Genomic DNA, 14,544 nt, shown 5'->3' with positions numbered 1-14,544 from the left:
TCCTTGTCACTTGCAATTTGGCATTTTCACATACCCAACCCAAAAGGTAAGGTTTAGGATGAGGTGTAGTTTCTAAGTTTAGTTTCTTGACAATAGCTTCAAAAATAAGGTTAACTTGGGATCCACTATCACATAAGGTATCAACTTTGGTATGTTTTATTATGATCATGATATGGAAAAGATCAATTCTTTCTTTAACATTTTGAGACTCAATAGGCTTACTGGAAGAACTTTTACTTGCAATAGAAGCTTTACCTTTTAATCTCATGGCTTTGATTTTGGTTTCATCCCCTAAATCGTATCCTAGATCTTGTTGAGTTGTTACAACAGTCTTTTGTTTCCCCTTGTTATTGAACTTATTTGGTCTCATTTCTGGATGTAGTTTCCAACAATGGTATTAATCATGGCCTTCTTTAGAGCAATGTTTATAGGTAATTTTCTCTCCCTCTTTCTTGACTACAACATTATTTTCGCCTTTGCCTTTAAATTTCCCCTTTCCTTTGTCTCCATATTTGAATGGCTTCTTGTTAGTCTATTGAGTAAAATTATTCCCTCTTGCTTCTAAATGAGTTTCCTGAAAACATGCTTCATCTAGATTGGTGGGATTAAACATAAGAATTGTGTGTATCAAATAACTATGTAATCCACCTATGTATATAAAGAGAGTGTCTTGTGAAGACAAATAGACACCCAAGATTAAAGTTTTCTTCTATATCCTTGTGTGTAACTTTGAACACTCTAACCTTTAGGTTGTCTAAAATTTTCCCAACTGATAACTTCTTTTTTCATGTAAGCTAATGGATAAAATTTCCTTCTTAATGCAACTATGAAATCATTCCAAGAAGAGATAATTTTACCACTTTTATTCAAATCTTTTTTAGTTCTAGCCTCACACTAGATAAGATTTGAACTTTCCAAATGAAGAGAATGAAATTAGATCTTGGTCACATCATTCTTAATCATTTGAATCCTGCAATAGACTTCAATTTAACAAATCCAATTATCCAACTTTTCAACATTTACTTCTCTAATGTACATAGTGATGGGCCTACAAATTAGACACAAATTAAGGTCCATCTAACCTTTCCTAGGCACATAAAGGCTATATTAAATCTCTCCTTCTACAATTAATATTTTTTTTTTATCTTTAATATGTTCATTATGAAGGTTTAGAGATAATTGCATTTTTATGCCTAATATTATTTATTTTTGTAGAATATTGTGAGAATATTGGGCAGATTATGAAGATTTGGAGGAGAATATAATGGGCTTGCTCCCTACTATAGGAGGATCAAGATTGGATAATAAATTAATAGAATATCATGAAATTATTGACAAATTTTGGGGCTCCACTGATTGAGAAAATCTAGGGATGTGTTCACTGTCATTTAATGTAGATTCTTAGTGTTGGGAACCAGATCCATTATTTGAGGGATTTTGGAGGGGAAATCTTCCTCCTTTCAAGAAGGATTCTTCCTCATCACTTTATATAAGTACCAATACGAATTGGCCTCTAGATTCATGTATTTATTAGTCTTCTTGTGGAGAAAACTTGTATTTTTGCAGATCCACTATCATTTCTAGCAGGGATGTACTTGGATTGATCCAAATAATGAAGTTTCATGCCATTTTTAGCTTCTAAAGATTTTGTAGGTTTTAACCCTGTACAGAAATTACCTACATACGAATTCTACAACACAGAAAATAAACAATGCGAGAGCATAACACATAAAACACATATACACAGAGATTTCCCGTGGATCCCAGAACCATGACTACCAGCTTGATTTTTCATTATGTTCCTTTCAATGTTACAATACATATTTATACATGGTGAAGCATCCAATACCATGGACTGAAAACCATCACATCCAAAACCATGGACCGAAAACCATCGCATCCAAAACCATGGACCGAAAACCATAGGTAGGTTCGCCAACCTAACATAGGTTCCAAATTTTTTTTTTTGAGGCGCTACCCCAGACCCCGTAGAGGGGGGCTAACCCCCTTCAAACCCCCCGCTGCGTAATCAGCGCAACAAAGGGGGAGCTCCACCCCCCCTCTAACCCCCCGGTTCACTACGTAGGTTAGTCGTGGAAAGAATATAACACAACCCAACATATTTGTATCCTTCATAGGAATATGAGTATCCTTGGGCTTGTCCATCCCAGGAACCTCAATGTCCTGTTGTATAATTTTATTTTCTTCTTTTCACTTCCTATTCACATGAATCTCTTATTCTTGTTTTTCCTATTTCTAAATTTACTATTTACACTTCTTTTATTGTAGGATTGGGTTAAATAATTGAATTAAGTTATCTTGGATGATATTTACAGAGTCACAAGAATAATGCATCCTTATAAAAACTTTTAAAAACCATCTTCATCATTGAACTACATGGATTAGTTTATTAGTTAACAAATCTAGAATTTCTGGAAGCCCCTTGTAGCAAAATAGTTGTAATGTTCTGTTATTTTTTAGGACCTGTTAATGAGCTTAATTTGAGTTTATTCCACTTGTCTTAGGTGATACAACACATTCAAGTTAATAACAAAATTTATTCCATTTCATTTTCACTTGAGTAGGTTAGGCATTTGATAGGTTAACTATCTCACTAGTTCTTGAATTTCTAGTTTTTAGAGTAGTAATTTTTCTGCTATTTTTTAGCATGTGTTAATAGGGGTATTTTGGAGTGATTCCACTTGGAATGGAGTCCTAAGACATCCTACTTAATAAAAAAAATTTCCCATCCTATTTTAATTTGATTTACTTTGTCATCCACTGAATTATCTCCTCGTGTAACTATGTTTTGCCTGTAGCAATTATGTTTCACCTGTAGCGACCTCTTGTAGCATCCCTATAACACATGTAAACTTGAGCATATTTGCTCGAAAATCTTGGTTTTTGTATCTTAGACTTGAATCACGACCCCTATGCTCTAAATCAATGATTTAGGAAGAATAAACACCAATTAGGACATGCATTTTTATAAAGTAGATTAGGCCTATTTAATATGAATTCATGCTCTTAGGATTTCAATTACAAATTGTTGTTCTTACCTAAGATTAATTGTTTTTCAAAGTAAAATTTCCATTTCTACAATTAGTTTAGGCTTTGATTTCATGAAATTCACTACATTACATCAAATCAATGAAAGAAGGACACATTTTATGCTTCACATATAGTGTCGACACCTTTTAAGTTTGTACGAACTCTGAGTTGATAATTTAAGTTGGTAGCCTTGGGAGTTGCAGCATTCTTGTTGCAATACTGGGGTTCATCACCTTTTGGTCCCATTTATGGGGAGGTGTCAAAGTATGAATTAGTTTATTCCCTAGTTGAGTCATTTCTTTTACTTTCATCAAAAACAAAAAATATTTGCATCAGGCATATTTCATTTCAAAATCAGAAAATTGCATTGCGTTAGCATTCTTATTAAAAAAAAAATACTTCTCCAACACCAACGCCCCCCCCCCCCCCCTCCCCCCCCCATCATTTTATCACGTCCTGTAGTATCAACATCCACTTTTGTAGGTAGAAGAAGAACAGGTGGCAGAGAAGATAGAATAAAAGGATGGAGATGATGACAATGAATAAGATCCTATTGGATTTCCCATTCAAGATACTAATATCAATGTGCATATGAAGAACATCCCTCCATATTTCCTTCCCAACTTCCATGGTATGAGGTCATAAGATCCATAAACCTTTCACTTTGAATTTGAAATTGTTTGTAAATCTTATGGTTACTTATTAAACACTCAAAAATTGAGATTGTTTCTGGCAACATTAAAGGATCGAGCTCTTAAATGGTTAATGAGTTTAGGGACTAATTCAATGAGATAATGGAATTATATGGAAAATATATTTCTAGAAAAATATAAAGATCATGATCTTAAAGAAGAAATCTTTACAATGAATCAAAAATAAGATGAGAGCCTTGAGGATTTAATAGAGAGGTTCATGTATAATGTTAAGAGGGAAAAATTACATCATTTAGGATCTGACACACTAAAAACCCTCTTACTTAGAACACTTAGGGATGATTGGATTGATACTAATTATCATTTGAAGACATTTTTGAAACATGCAAACAAATATCAAGCGGAAGGGAAAGAGTAAGTAAATCAGCATCAAGATTGGTAAGTCAAGTTAAACTTGGAAACTTGTTGGATGACTTTAAAACATAAATTCTTAGCAATATAAGAAAACAAGTAGAAATGTTAAGAATGATGTATGAAGAAAAATAAAATTTTGATATTTGTGTTGTCCATGCAGAATCACATGTTATTAAATATTTCCCATCCTTACCAAGGTTGAAGGAATTCTACCAATAGGACAATAGGGCAAGTCGATCACCAAAGAAATTATGTTATGTAGCTCCAAGAAGACTATGGTATCCTAGTCAACCTGGTATGATTCAAGAGCCTAATTCACAATTTCAAGGTTATATGCATCCATCTCAAACTAATTGGAACGTACCCTTTCCTCGAAAACCTTGGCCATATCAACCCCAAAACCAATCTTGGAAACAAGGTTGTCAATGACCTTATGGGATAAATCTACAATATCCTTAATATACTCCATACCCAACACCATGTTATACCTACCATCCACCTCTTCCATAACCACAACCCCAACCACATCCATCTCAATTATCCACTCCCACTCAACTACTTGTCACAATTTCCAAACCCACACAAGGAAGTAGATCAACCCACTTACGATACTGAGGTACAACACATCCTAACATCTCCTCTTTGTCTAAATGGTATTTATCTTAGCTCGGGAAGAGTATTGAAAAAAAATAGACTCTTTGATGTCATTGAAGGAAAAAATTCAGAGAAAGAAGATTCAAATGAGAAGACCAAAGAATCATGGCCTGGGCTTAATGAAGAGCAAACATCAAACTCATAGATTGAGAAAGTAACATCATGTTTACCATCAGATCCTCCATGTGCTCAAGAGAATAATCAACAAAAAGAGGAAAAATTGAATGTCATGGTAGAATAAGACATGAAGAATGATCTAGATAAGCAAGTGGACAAGGGAATCGAAGTTATATTGTTTGGTTCCATAAAATCAACATGATGGAGCATTACTCTCTTCTTCAACAATACTTGATATCGTAAAAGTCAAAGCATTTGTCTCTAAAATTCAGGTACAGGTCAAATCATACATTTCAAGCCTACACATGAGTTTATCTATAATATTGACGTGCACATGGCTCCATTGGAATTATTCTTATACTTGAAAGAGGTTTTTTCTTTTCAAGTAGAGTAGGATAGAAAAAAAAATTGAAAAATAAGAGGAAAAAATAAAATCTCAGGTGAAAACCTCCTTTGAGGAACCTGAGATTGGCTCATTTATTAAAAACCTCCATGAGGTGGTCAATGGGTTAGAAAAAAAGATAAAAGAAATAATGTCCTACGTGAAAACCTCTTCTGAGGCACTTAGGTAGACCTGCTAGTTGAAAACGTCATTGAGGCAACTAGTAGGCCTAGAGAAAAAAAATGGATAAAAAATATAAAAATGAAAAAGGATGAAATAAAAAAGGATTTTTTTTCCAATTTGCATATAAGTAATTTCATGCAAGTAATCCTCCACATGCATAAGGAAAAGAAACATGTTAGTGCCACAAAAAGAGAAAAAGAAATAAATGAGCAATGAGGCAAGCAGAAAGTAAAAAACAATCAATCTTTGGCTTGTTACCTTCTGTGAAAACTTCTTCAGAAGGACCAAGGACATGTCAATCCATCACCCTCAACCATATCCATGACATTTCTCATTATTCCCAAGTCTTTCTCATGCATTTTACTCGTTGTCCTAAAATGCTACAAGGTGGCTCTGTTTTGCTACAGGAGGCCAAAATACACAAAGAAGAAAATTATTTTTGTCACATTTTGAAATCCGTGAATCCATTCATTGTGTTGTTTCATTGGGAGATCCATATGGATGATGGTAACATGATCAATACATTTCAACAAACTCTAGTGCACACTTTTCAAGAAATAGGCCTCCATCACCTACAACCATTTTTACTTTTTATCGAGATTTATGCATCCATTGGTCAAGATTTGTTTATGGGGAGGTGCTTAGGGATGATGGAAACATCCTAAAAAATATTTCAAATAAAAAATTTTTGCTATAGGAGGATGTCTTGAAATGCTATAAGAGGGACCATAATTGCTACAAGAGGCAGATCCAATTGGAGAAGGAGGAGAAAAGGTCATGTATTCTTTAGGAAATGTTGAGATAGGTCCACCATAACCTCATCATTAATTTTCCACACCACTTGACCTCTTCTCCATTCTCATTTTCATCCTGTCCATGAAAATAACTCATTTTCACCCCTTCTTCCATCACTTCCACCACAAAAAAGGCCTTTGATCCTTGTCAAAAGATTACTCATGAATTAAAAGTATTTTTAAATGTCTCACCTAAAGGAAATAATGATACTACAAGGGTCTATATGACTTCTATATGAATACACATAATTGTGTAGTAGTCTACACAAGCCCTCTAGAACAACAATCAAAAGCACTTGGAAGCACCAAAATGAAGAATTGAAAAACATGAAGCATTGAGGGATCATCTCCTCAATCTTGGGTAGCCACAAAAAGTCTGCAGGGACACTACAGGGTCATTGATCATCTCAAACAATAGCAGATTGATCCACTATCAACAAGACATACAGTGACAACTTCGATCAGTCAAGCACATTTGAAGAGAAAAAAAATTAGAGCAAAGCCAATGCATGGATAAACAAGCATAAGAAGATGACACCTCAAGAATCCACCCTAGGGTCTTCTAACAAATTTATTTCTCTAGAATTTAAATGCAATAAGAGGCAATAATTTACTTTCTTACAAGACTTTTAAACAATGAAAATTTTACCATTTACATTCTAATCCTTATAACTTATAGTGAACATTTCATTTTAATAAATTTACATGAGTAATCTATAGAGGAATACCTGTACCGGTGGCTGGTGGAGATGCCTTTGAGCTGCTGCCCATGCTGAATGCTCCTCTTGACTAACCCAACTGGATTTACCTCCCAGCCAACTAGGAAATAATTCCTAGCCCAGGAAACCTCCACAAGTTCCCTAGCCCTTCGAGCCCAAGTCCAACCAGATGTACTGTGAGTGTCCAAGATGAATGATCTAGACCAAGATGAACAATATTTCCCCCCTCTCAACAACCCAAGAAACCTCCATAAGTTCCTAAGGTCTCCAAAATCACAATAAATCCTAAAATCACAACCAACCCCAAAATCATAAGCAAGACCCCCCACCTCCCCTTTTATACCCTCCCTCTCTTTTCCATCTCAACCACCTCTCATTAATGTCATTAACTTCTCATCCATCCTTACAGTTGACTTCTATTCTCCCAAGTAAAGCTTGGAGTACATTTGGAAATGTGACATGAATATAAAATTGGGAAATTAATGGGAGAGGACCATGTCTTCTCCCAAGTAAATCTGAAAGTACATTTGGGAATGTGAGATGAATATATATATATATATATATATATATATATATATATATATATATATATATATGATAATTTAAATGGAGAGGACTATGTCTTCTCCCAAGTAAATGTGAGGGTACATTGGGGAATGTGAGATGAATATATATATTGATAATTAGTTGGAGAGGACCATGTCTTCTCCCTAGTAAATGTGAGGGTACATTTGGGAATGTGAGATGAATATATATATTGATAATTAGTTGGAGAGGACCATTTCTTCTCCCTAGTAAATGTGAGGGTGCATTGGGGAATGTTAGATGAATATATATATTATTTGAAATAATGGAAGGAGACCATATCCTACCTAAGATTCAATGAGAAGGTAAGTTGGGAATTTGAATAATAGAAATCATGAATTTTATATTAGACCAATATTTCTCAATATTTTCAGATAATGTAAACATTAAGAAAATTTGGAGGATAAGATTTAAGTGGGGCATTACATACACCCCTCCTTCAGAAAACTTCGTCTCGAAGTTAGAATGAAAATATACAAGGAGTTCAAAAGCATAGCAAATCAGAGAGAGTTATAGCAATAAAATTTGATAAGTTAGACAATGACATTACTTCCCATCAAGAGTCTCCAACTGATCTATATCCCCCTATCCATCCTGACCTACTTCCGTTCCCACCCTATCCATCGTCTGCTGCTTTATCAGTGGCAACGGCTATACTAACCACTGATAAAACCGACATGGTGGAAGCATCGACTATGTCGACCTAACATCCCCAGCAAGAAACTAGCAATCGTCATCACACGTCTAGGGGAGCGTTTCCACCACTGCCCTCCCACGATTCCAGGTTTCGGAGGATACATGGTGGGAAATGCCTCCACCCCTCCTTCATAGCTAGGGTCAGCGCCCTAACACAGACCACAATACAGAGTTGGTTGGACTTTTCATCGAATAATCCAATCAAGTAGTCTTGCCACCTGTCATTTATATTTTCCCATGTCATAAGAGTGCATATCAATTAGATACCAAATGTAATAGAACAATGTACATCGTACCTTTCCTCATTGGTCCTCTTGACCTTCCTAAATGGGATAGTATATCTTGGTTATCATACGGTTCTTTCCAATCTGTAGCTTAGTTCTCATCCATGAATATATAACCACAAAATTGATATAGATACATGATCTTAAACATCATGTTTGTTAAGTCCAGTATCCACGTGTCAAATTTTGTTGTTCATTTTGGAATTAAATCTTACAGTAGACAAATAATAATTTCACTAAGTCATTCATTTAAACAAATCATATCCACTTGAGCCATACATGAAACAACAATAATTCTGATAAGTCATGCACTAGATAATTCATCACAAATATACATCAAACATTTCCATCATCAATATCAAATCCATCTAATGCTTTATGTAAGTAGTTTCACGTGTCAAACCAAATGCATCAATATTACATAATGTTCATAAAGAAATAACATGGAACTGCAAAATAGAACCTTGACATAGGTAGCTTTCTAAGTCAATAAATGGGCATCACAGATGCTAAAAACGTGAGGGGTAGTCATGATGCATAGTCTATGGATCCTCCCAGGTAGTAGATCCTAGGCTATACTCCACTGGACCTTAACTTGGTCCACCATGCGACGTCTGAGCTGTCAAACCCTATGGTCCAATATGCATAATGGTTCAACCACTACGGTTCCCATGTTTGAGACCTATAATTCCCTCCAATCGAGCTTGTGCGATTCATCAAAAACATAATGTTATAGGACAAATACATAAAAACATCATGAGTTTTGTGCAAGTGGGGTGGTAGTACAAGACAATAGGACACTAGTCTAATTTTCTCTTTGATTCTAAAAGGTCCTATAAATCGAGGTGGCAACTTCATACCTTTCTCAAACTGAATAGTGTTTAGAAAAGAAAAAAAATAGAAAATCGGTCCCCCACTTTAAAACTTCGTTCGATACTATGTGCATCAACATAACTCTTTTTCCTATCTTGTGCTTCCTTTAAACTTCGTTGAATCTATCTTACCTATTCCTCCATTTTTTTTGAAACAATCCTATCGTGACTATTACTGTGTCTTCCATCCTTTTGTCGACTCAATGGTGTCCTGCATGGCCTCCCATATAGAACTTGATAAAGAGGCATCCTAATTGAATTGTGGTTATTGTTATTATAGGAAAACTCTACCAATGGTAAGCACCTTTCCCACTCAGTCTGATTATCCATGACATACATTCTAAGCATGTCTTCCATAACCTAATTTACTCTTTAAGTCTGGCCATCTGTTTCTGGATGATTTGCAGTGCTCAGGTTCAACTGAGTCCCTAGTGCTGATTGCAAACTCGTCTTGTTGCGATACCTGGATTGGTAGCATCAATGATTTAAGATTCTATCGTAGACACCATTATTGTGCAAAAACAAAATTTTCACCCCCTGGATGCCAAGAAAAACAATCGAGAATGGCAAGACCCAAAATATCCAAAAGGATCTAAGAATTCATCAGCTCACAAGCAAGCCAACATGCAATAATAAAATATTCTATAGCCAAATCTAGTCCTTCAGCCTCAACTCAACCCCATGCAAAGCAATCTCATCTCTCAGATTCTAGGGTCCATCCCTCGAATGGACAAGAAAGAGACACAGCCATGATCATGGCTTCATCCACAAGCAAGCACAAAGGTCTTCATGAAAAGGAAGCAGCCATTTTTGCAGACCCTCTGGAAATGGAATTGCCTCAAGGAAATGAAACCATTATCTCCATGGTATCTTCTCTCGACAACTTATCGAGATGTATTGATGTTTGGAAGGAAAAGGAGGAAAGACCTTTGGAAAACCCCATGATCATTCTTGACCTTAAAGACTAGAATCTCAATATGTGTCATTGTATTTTCAATCTCAGGTTAACTCGTCTTTTGGTTTTGGATTTGTTTAGGTTTCCCCAGTGACCGACCAGTCCAAATTTCTCAACTTTTCATGTAATCTCCTGTTTAGAAGGTAATACAATTTTTACTCCACCAACAAATCTATATATCTATATATATATATATATATATATATATCATTTGGGAGGGACGTTTGGTGCTCACTAAGTCACATTCCCCATCAATTTCAAATTCTCCACACAGTAGCACCAACCAACAAAATGAGCATGCATTTGTGGAAAATGATCATTGAAACTCTTGATGGGATGCTCAATGTTATGAAAGATTCAAGAAACTTGGAACTATCCTCATCACCATCCTTGGCATTGTCGTGGGAACAAAAGTTGCAGCTTTGTAGAGAATGGGTTATGTAGGCCCAAAATGGGAACTTGATAGACTAGCCAGCAAAGGAGAGAAGGCCAACCTCCCAGGAATAAGGAGGGGCCATCTCAAGACTCAGGGAGCTCCACCCTTGACAAAATTATGTATTCTAAGGTTTATAAGATAGGTAACTGATCTTACAGTGTAGGGTAGGCTACAGTTTGAATGTTTAAGGCAGGAAAGGCAATCTTAAGCTCTCAAATATCTTTCTTGCAGCATCATAGATAAAACACGACACCCATCAGGCAGTTGCAGGCTAAGGAAACAAACTGGCAAGCATTGAGGGATGCCCACAAGAGGTAGAAGGTCTGGCAAGAGGCAGCATAGAGATCCAAGAGGTGGTACAAATGGTAAATGGTATATGCTATCAAGTATACCAAAAAAAAGTCCTGCAAAATAATACTCCGTCCACAATGCATTAAAAGAAAGAACCAAGTCCATCAATATTGGTAGTTGAGGAAATTCCTCACAAAGACTCTCAAAGCAAGGAAGCCAGAATGAGAATAAGTAGTGCCAATTCACCAAGTTTCTATTTAAGTTTAAGAAACATTGTGATTACTGATAATAGATGTTACATTGATATAGTTTTCAATGAATGTCAGAAAGAGGCAAGTCAACTATGAAGATTTTGTAACACAGTGATATATTTTAACTTTTCAAACTACCATGGTGGTCTGTTTTTTTTTTATCTATGGGCTTAATCTTAGGGGCAGACAAGATTTTTAGTGTCTTAGGAAAACAAAAGGGCTTGAGCCCATCCTTTTGTACCATATTCTTCCCTTCAATTTTTTTTTTTTTTTTTTACCCAAAAGATGAAGATGAAATAAAATATTATACTAAATACCCTCACTTCAAGTTATGATTATTCCATCAGCCAATTAGACAAAAAAAAAAAATCAACTCTAAATTTGCTCCAAGCCCTTTCCTAGGTTTTATATATGACTGATCGAAGAATCACCTATTGAAAATAAACTTGGCATTTATTTGAAGCTCAATATGGTTCTCCAACCAGAGTAAAATTTTGAAGGCACCCATTATCCATTAGAAACGAGAACTATGCTCTGGGGCTGATTGTGTGTAATCCCTGTTGTCCTCATTATGATGGTGAGGAGTAATTTCTAGATTGTTCTTAAATTATAGAAAGTTGCACTCTAGAACTGAATATCAGATGCCTATAACACCAAGTTGCATGCTACAATCACACAAAATGAGAAGATGTAGAAGATGACTCTTATTTGGCCCTAGAATTTCAACAAAGCTAATCTGCACATCTTCAGCTGGTTTGCCCAAGAGGTTAAGGGGGAAGACTTAAGCTCTTCTGCACATACTTCCCTAGCTCTGTCTTTGCTGAATTGAAGCCATTGTTGAGCTGATCCAATTTAATTCACCTAGTCAAAATCGTCAATCCCAAAGGTAAACATTCTGACTATCTTTTAAAAGTTATGGTTCCTATGGCGATACCAGTGGACATTTAACAACAATGGCAAGCAAACAATTAGAGTTGACGCATGATTCTTCCATTTAGCTCCATCGGTTCTTGCTTATCAACTATGTTTTTGGCTTCTTTGTTCCACAGGTTTTGCGAAATTTTATAATTTTGTTGAAATATGATCTCAAATGAACCTTGAAGAAAACCATGAAGTAGCAAATGTGAATTCCATTAAAAGTCAACAACATATAGCATGTTTTTTTCCATATTTTTCCCATCAAGTTGTGAGAAAAATATCATTTAACCTGAGTTTATGACAACGTTATTTCTTAATATGAACTAATCTAGGCTAAACTTAAAAAATTAATAAATACATATTATTACAAGTTAAGGTGTTTCATAACCCAAGGTTCTGTTCAGGTCAAATTCCATATCTAAGTTACATTGAAATACCTAAAGTATGCAACAAAAAAAAAAAAAAAATCATATCTTGGATACCAATTATCAAGTAAGCATTATGACATGCCTCTCTCTCTCGCTGTGATATAAATAACTTGTTTTCTACACATCACACCTATTGGTGCAACTTCATAAGCTTGACAATTGGCAGCCAGAAATGTGCTAAGAGAGTTTTATCTCCCCTGACTTGCACTCCTACCCTAGACATACATATGTGAAATAAGTGGATGTTGCATATGAAAAGAAACAAGTGCACATCATGCTTGTTCCCCTCAAATCTAAACTCAGTTTAGCAAAACAATTCTTTGTTTTCAAGGCAAGGAATGATCCTACTAACAGCTCAGTTCATCCTAAATGTGGCCCAACTATATTTTATTCTCATGTACAACTTTTATATGAAAACTGTTTAATATTTATGCATTGTCAGTTGTACCCTCACAAAACCTTGCAAAGATACTCTCCATTAAAAAAAAAAAAATTACAACTCCACTTTCAAGTGTGTAAGAGCTGCAATACAAATCTAAAGCAGATGAAGATGCTTGTGAAAAAAAAAATGATTTAAATGAACTTAAAGGGGAAAATTTTGAGAAAAAAGAAAGGAAAAAAGCACCATTTCCTAAAACTCTTACTCTCTGTAAAATCTACCTTGAAATATCAGTCTACCTAGCAACTGTTCATTGAGGAAACAATTTTTTTTCCTTTTTTTTCTTTTTCCAATCCATAACTTGACCCTAAGCCTTTTCTCATATTAGTTTTAATACAACATAGTATTCTGCCACCTCCCTTCTTTGTATTTTGTTTCGTTTTTTTTTTAAAGCTCCTCTCACATTTATTTTACATCTCGAAATTGTAGTATTTTAGATAGCCTTCTCTGGTACTTCCACCATAGCTTCTAGTATAAAATATGCTAATTTATCTTTGTCTGTGCCATTGATTTATGAAACTAGGTTCTTTCATTTTATTGATCAACACAAACAAATAAATCCATCCCATTAAAGCCCTTTGAAAGAATTCCACAAAACTAACTAGAGAGAAGCCTTAAAGTTGTCCAAGAAATGCTTTTTAAAGTGTCAGAATGTACACAAGAAACACCATATCATTTTGCCCCAAAATATTGATAAGAAAACCTAATAAAACCCTCAAATTTGTGAGAGTAGCAACTAACTCAATAATTAGCTAAACAACAGTTTGCAAAGGTGATAACCCTAAAACTGCTGATATGTTTCTCGAAGTCTACCTGCTAACAATCTAATGTCTGCCAGTCTAAGCTCAGCATATAAAATTTTCAAAGCTTCTAAAATCTTTGGAACTTTTCTTGGTTGGCATTACAAACACAATGAGGTTTTTATGAAGCCACAGCTTTGGAATCAAGGACTCATAATACTATTGCAAACTCAAACCTGAACTTACTTACTTTTGGAGAAAATACATGAAATTACTGCAAGGACCTAAAAGGCTAAAACTCTTACCTACAAGCAGGGCTAAGGGTAAGATTTAACATTTTTAATTGCTTTTTCACATAAACTGAAGCTAGAAGAACATCCAGACAAGATAAACTTCTATATTCTATGCTGTAATGAAACAGGAACGTTGGTAGAAAATACTGAGTAGATATCAACAAGAGTGATCATACATGATCATGACATAACATCCTCAACACAGGATAGTTGCATATAAGCAAAGAAGAAAAGAAGAATATCGAGCAAAAATCTAAGAAAGAACCTTGCTTGTAGGCATTTCCCAAAAGAAACCTTTTAATTCCCAATCCAAAACAACAAATGAATGCTAAGTGAGTTGTTACAGTCGCAAACACTTGAGACAACAACATAATGAAATAACGAGTATA

General features: G+C 35.2%; 1 pseudogene; it reads right to left on the bottom strand.

Moving 5' to 3' along the window:
- Positions 1-4,650, bottom strand: part of LOC149152729 (uncharacterized) — an 87,159-nt pseudogene extending 82,509 nt beyond the window's left edge.
- Between the last annotated feature and the right edge of the window lie 9,894 nt (positions 4,651-14,544).

The sequence above is a fragment of the Pinus tabuliformis genome, chromosome 9, assembly GCF_031772625.1.
Source record: "Pinus tabuliformis cultivar Carrire ecotype Pingquan chromosome 9, CPIR1, whole genome shotgun sequence".
Lineage (NCBI taxonomy): Eukaryota > Viridiplantae > Streptophyta > Pinopsida > Pinales > Pinaceae > Pinus > Pinus tabuliformis.
The sequence above is the reverse complement of the archived record's forward strand: the minus strand, read 5'-3'. Positions and strand labels throughout refer to the sequence as shown.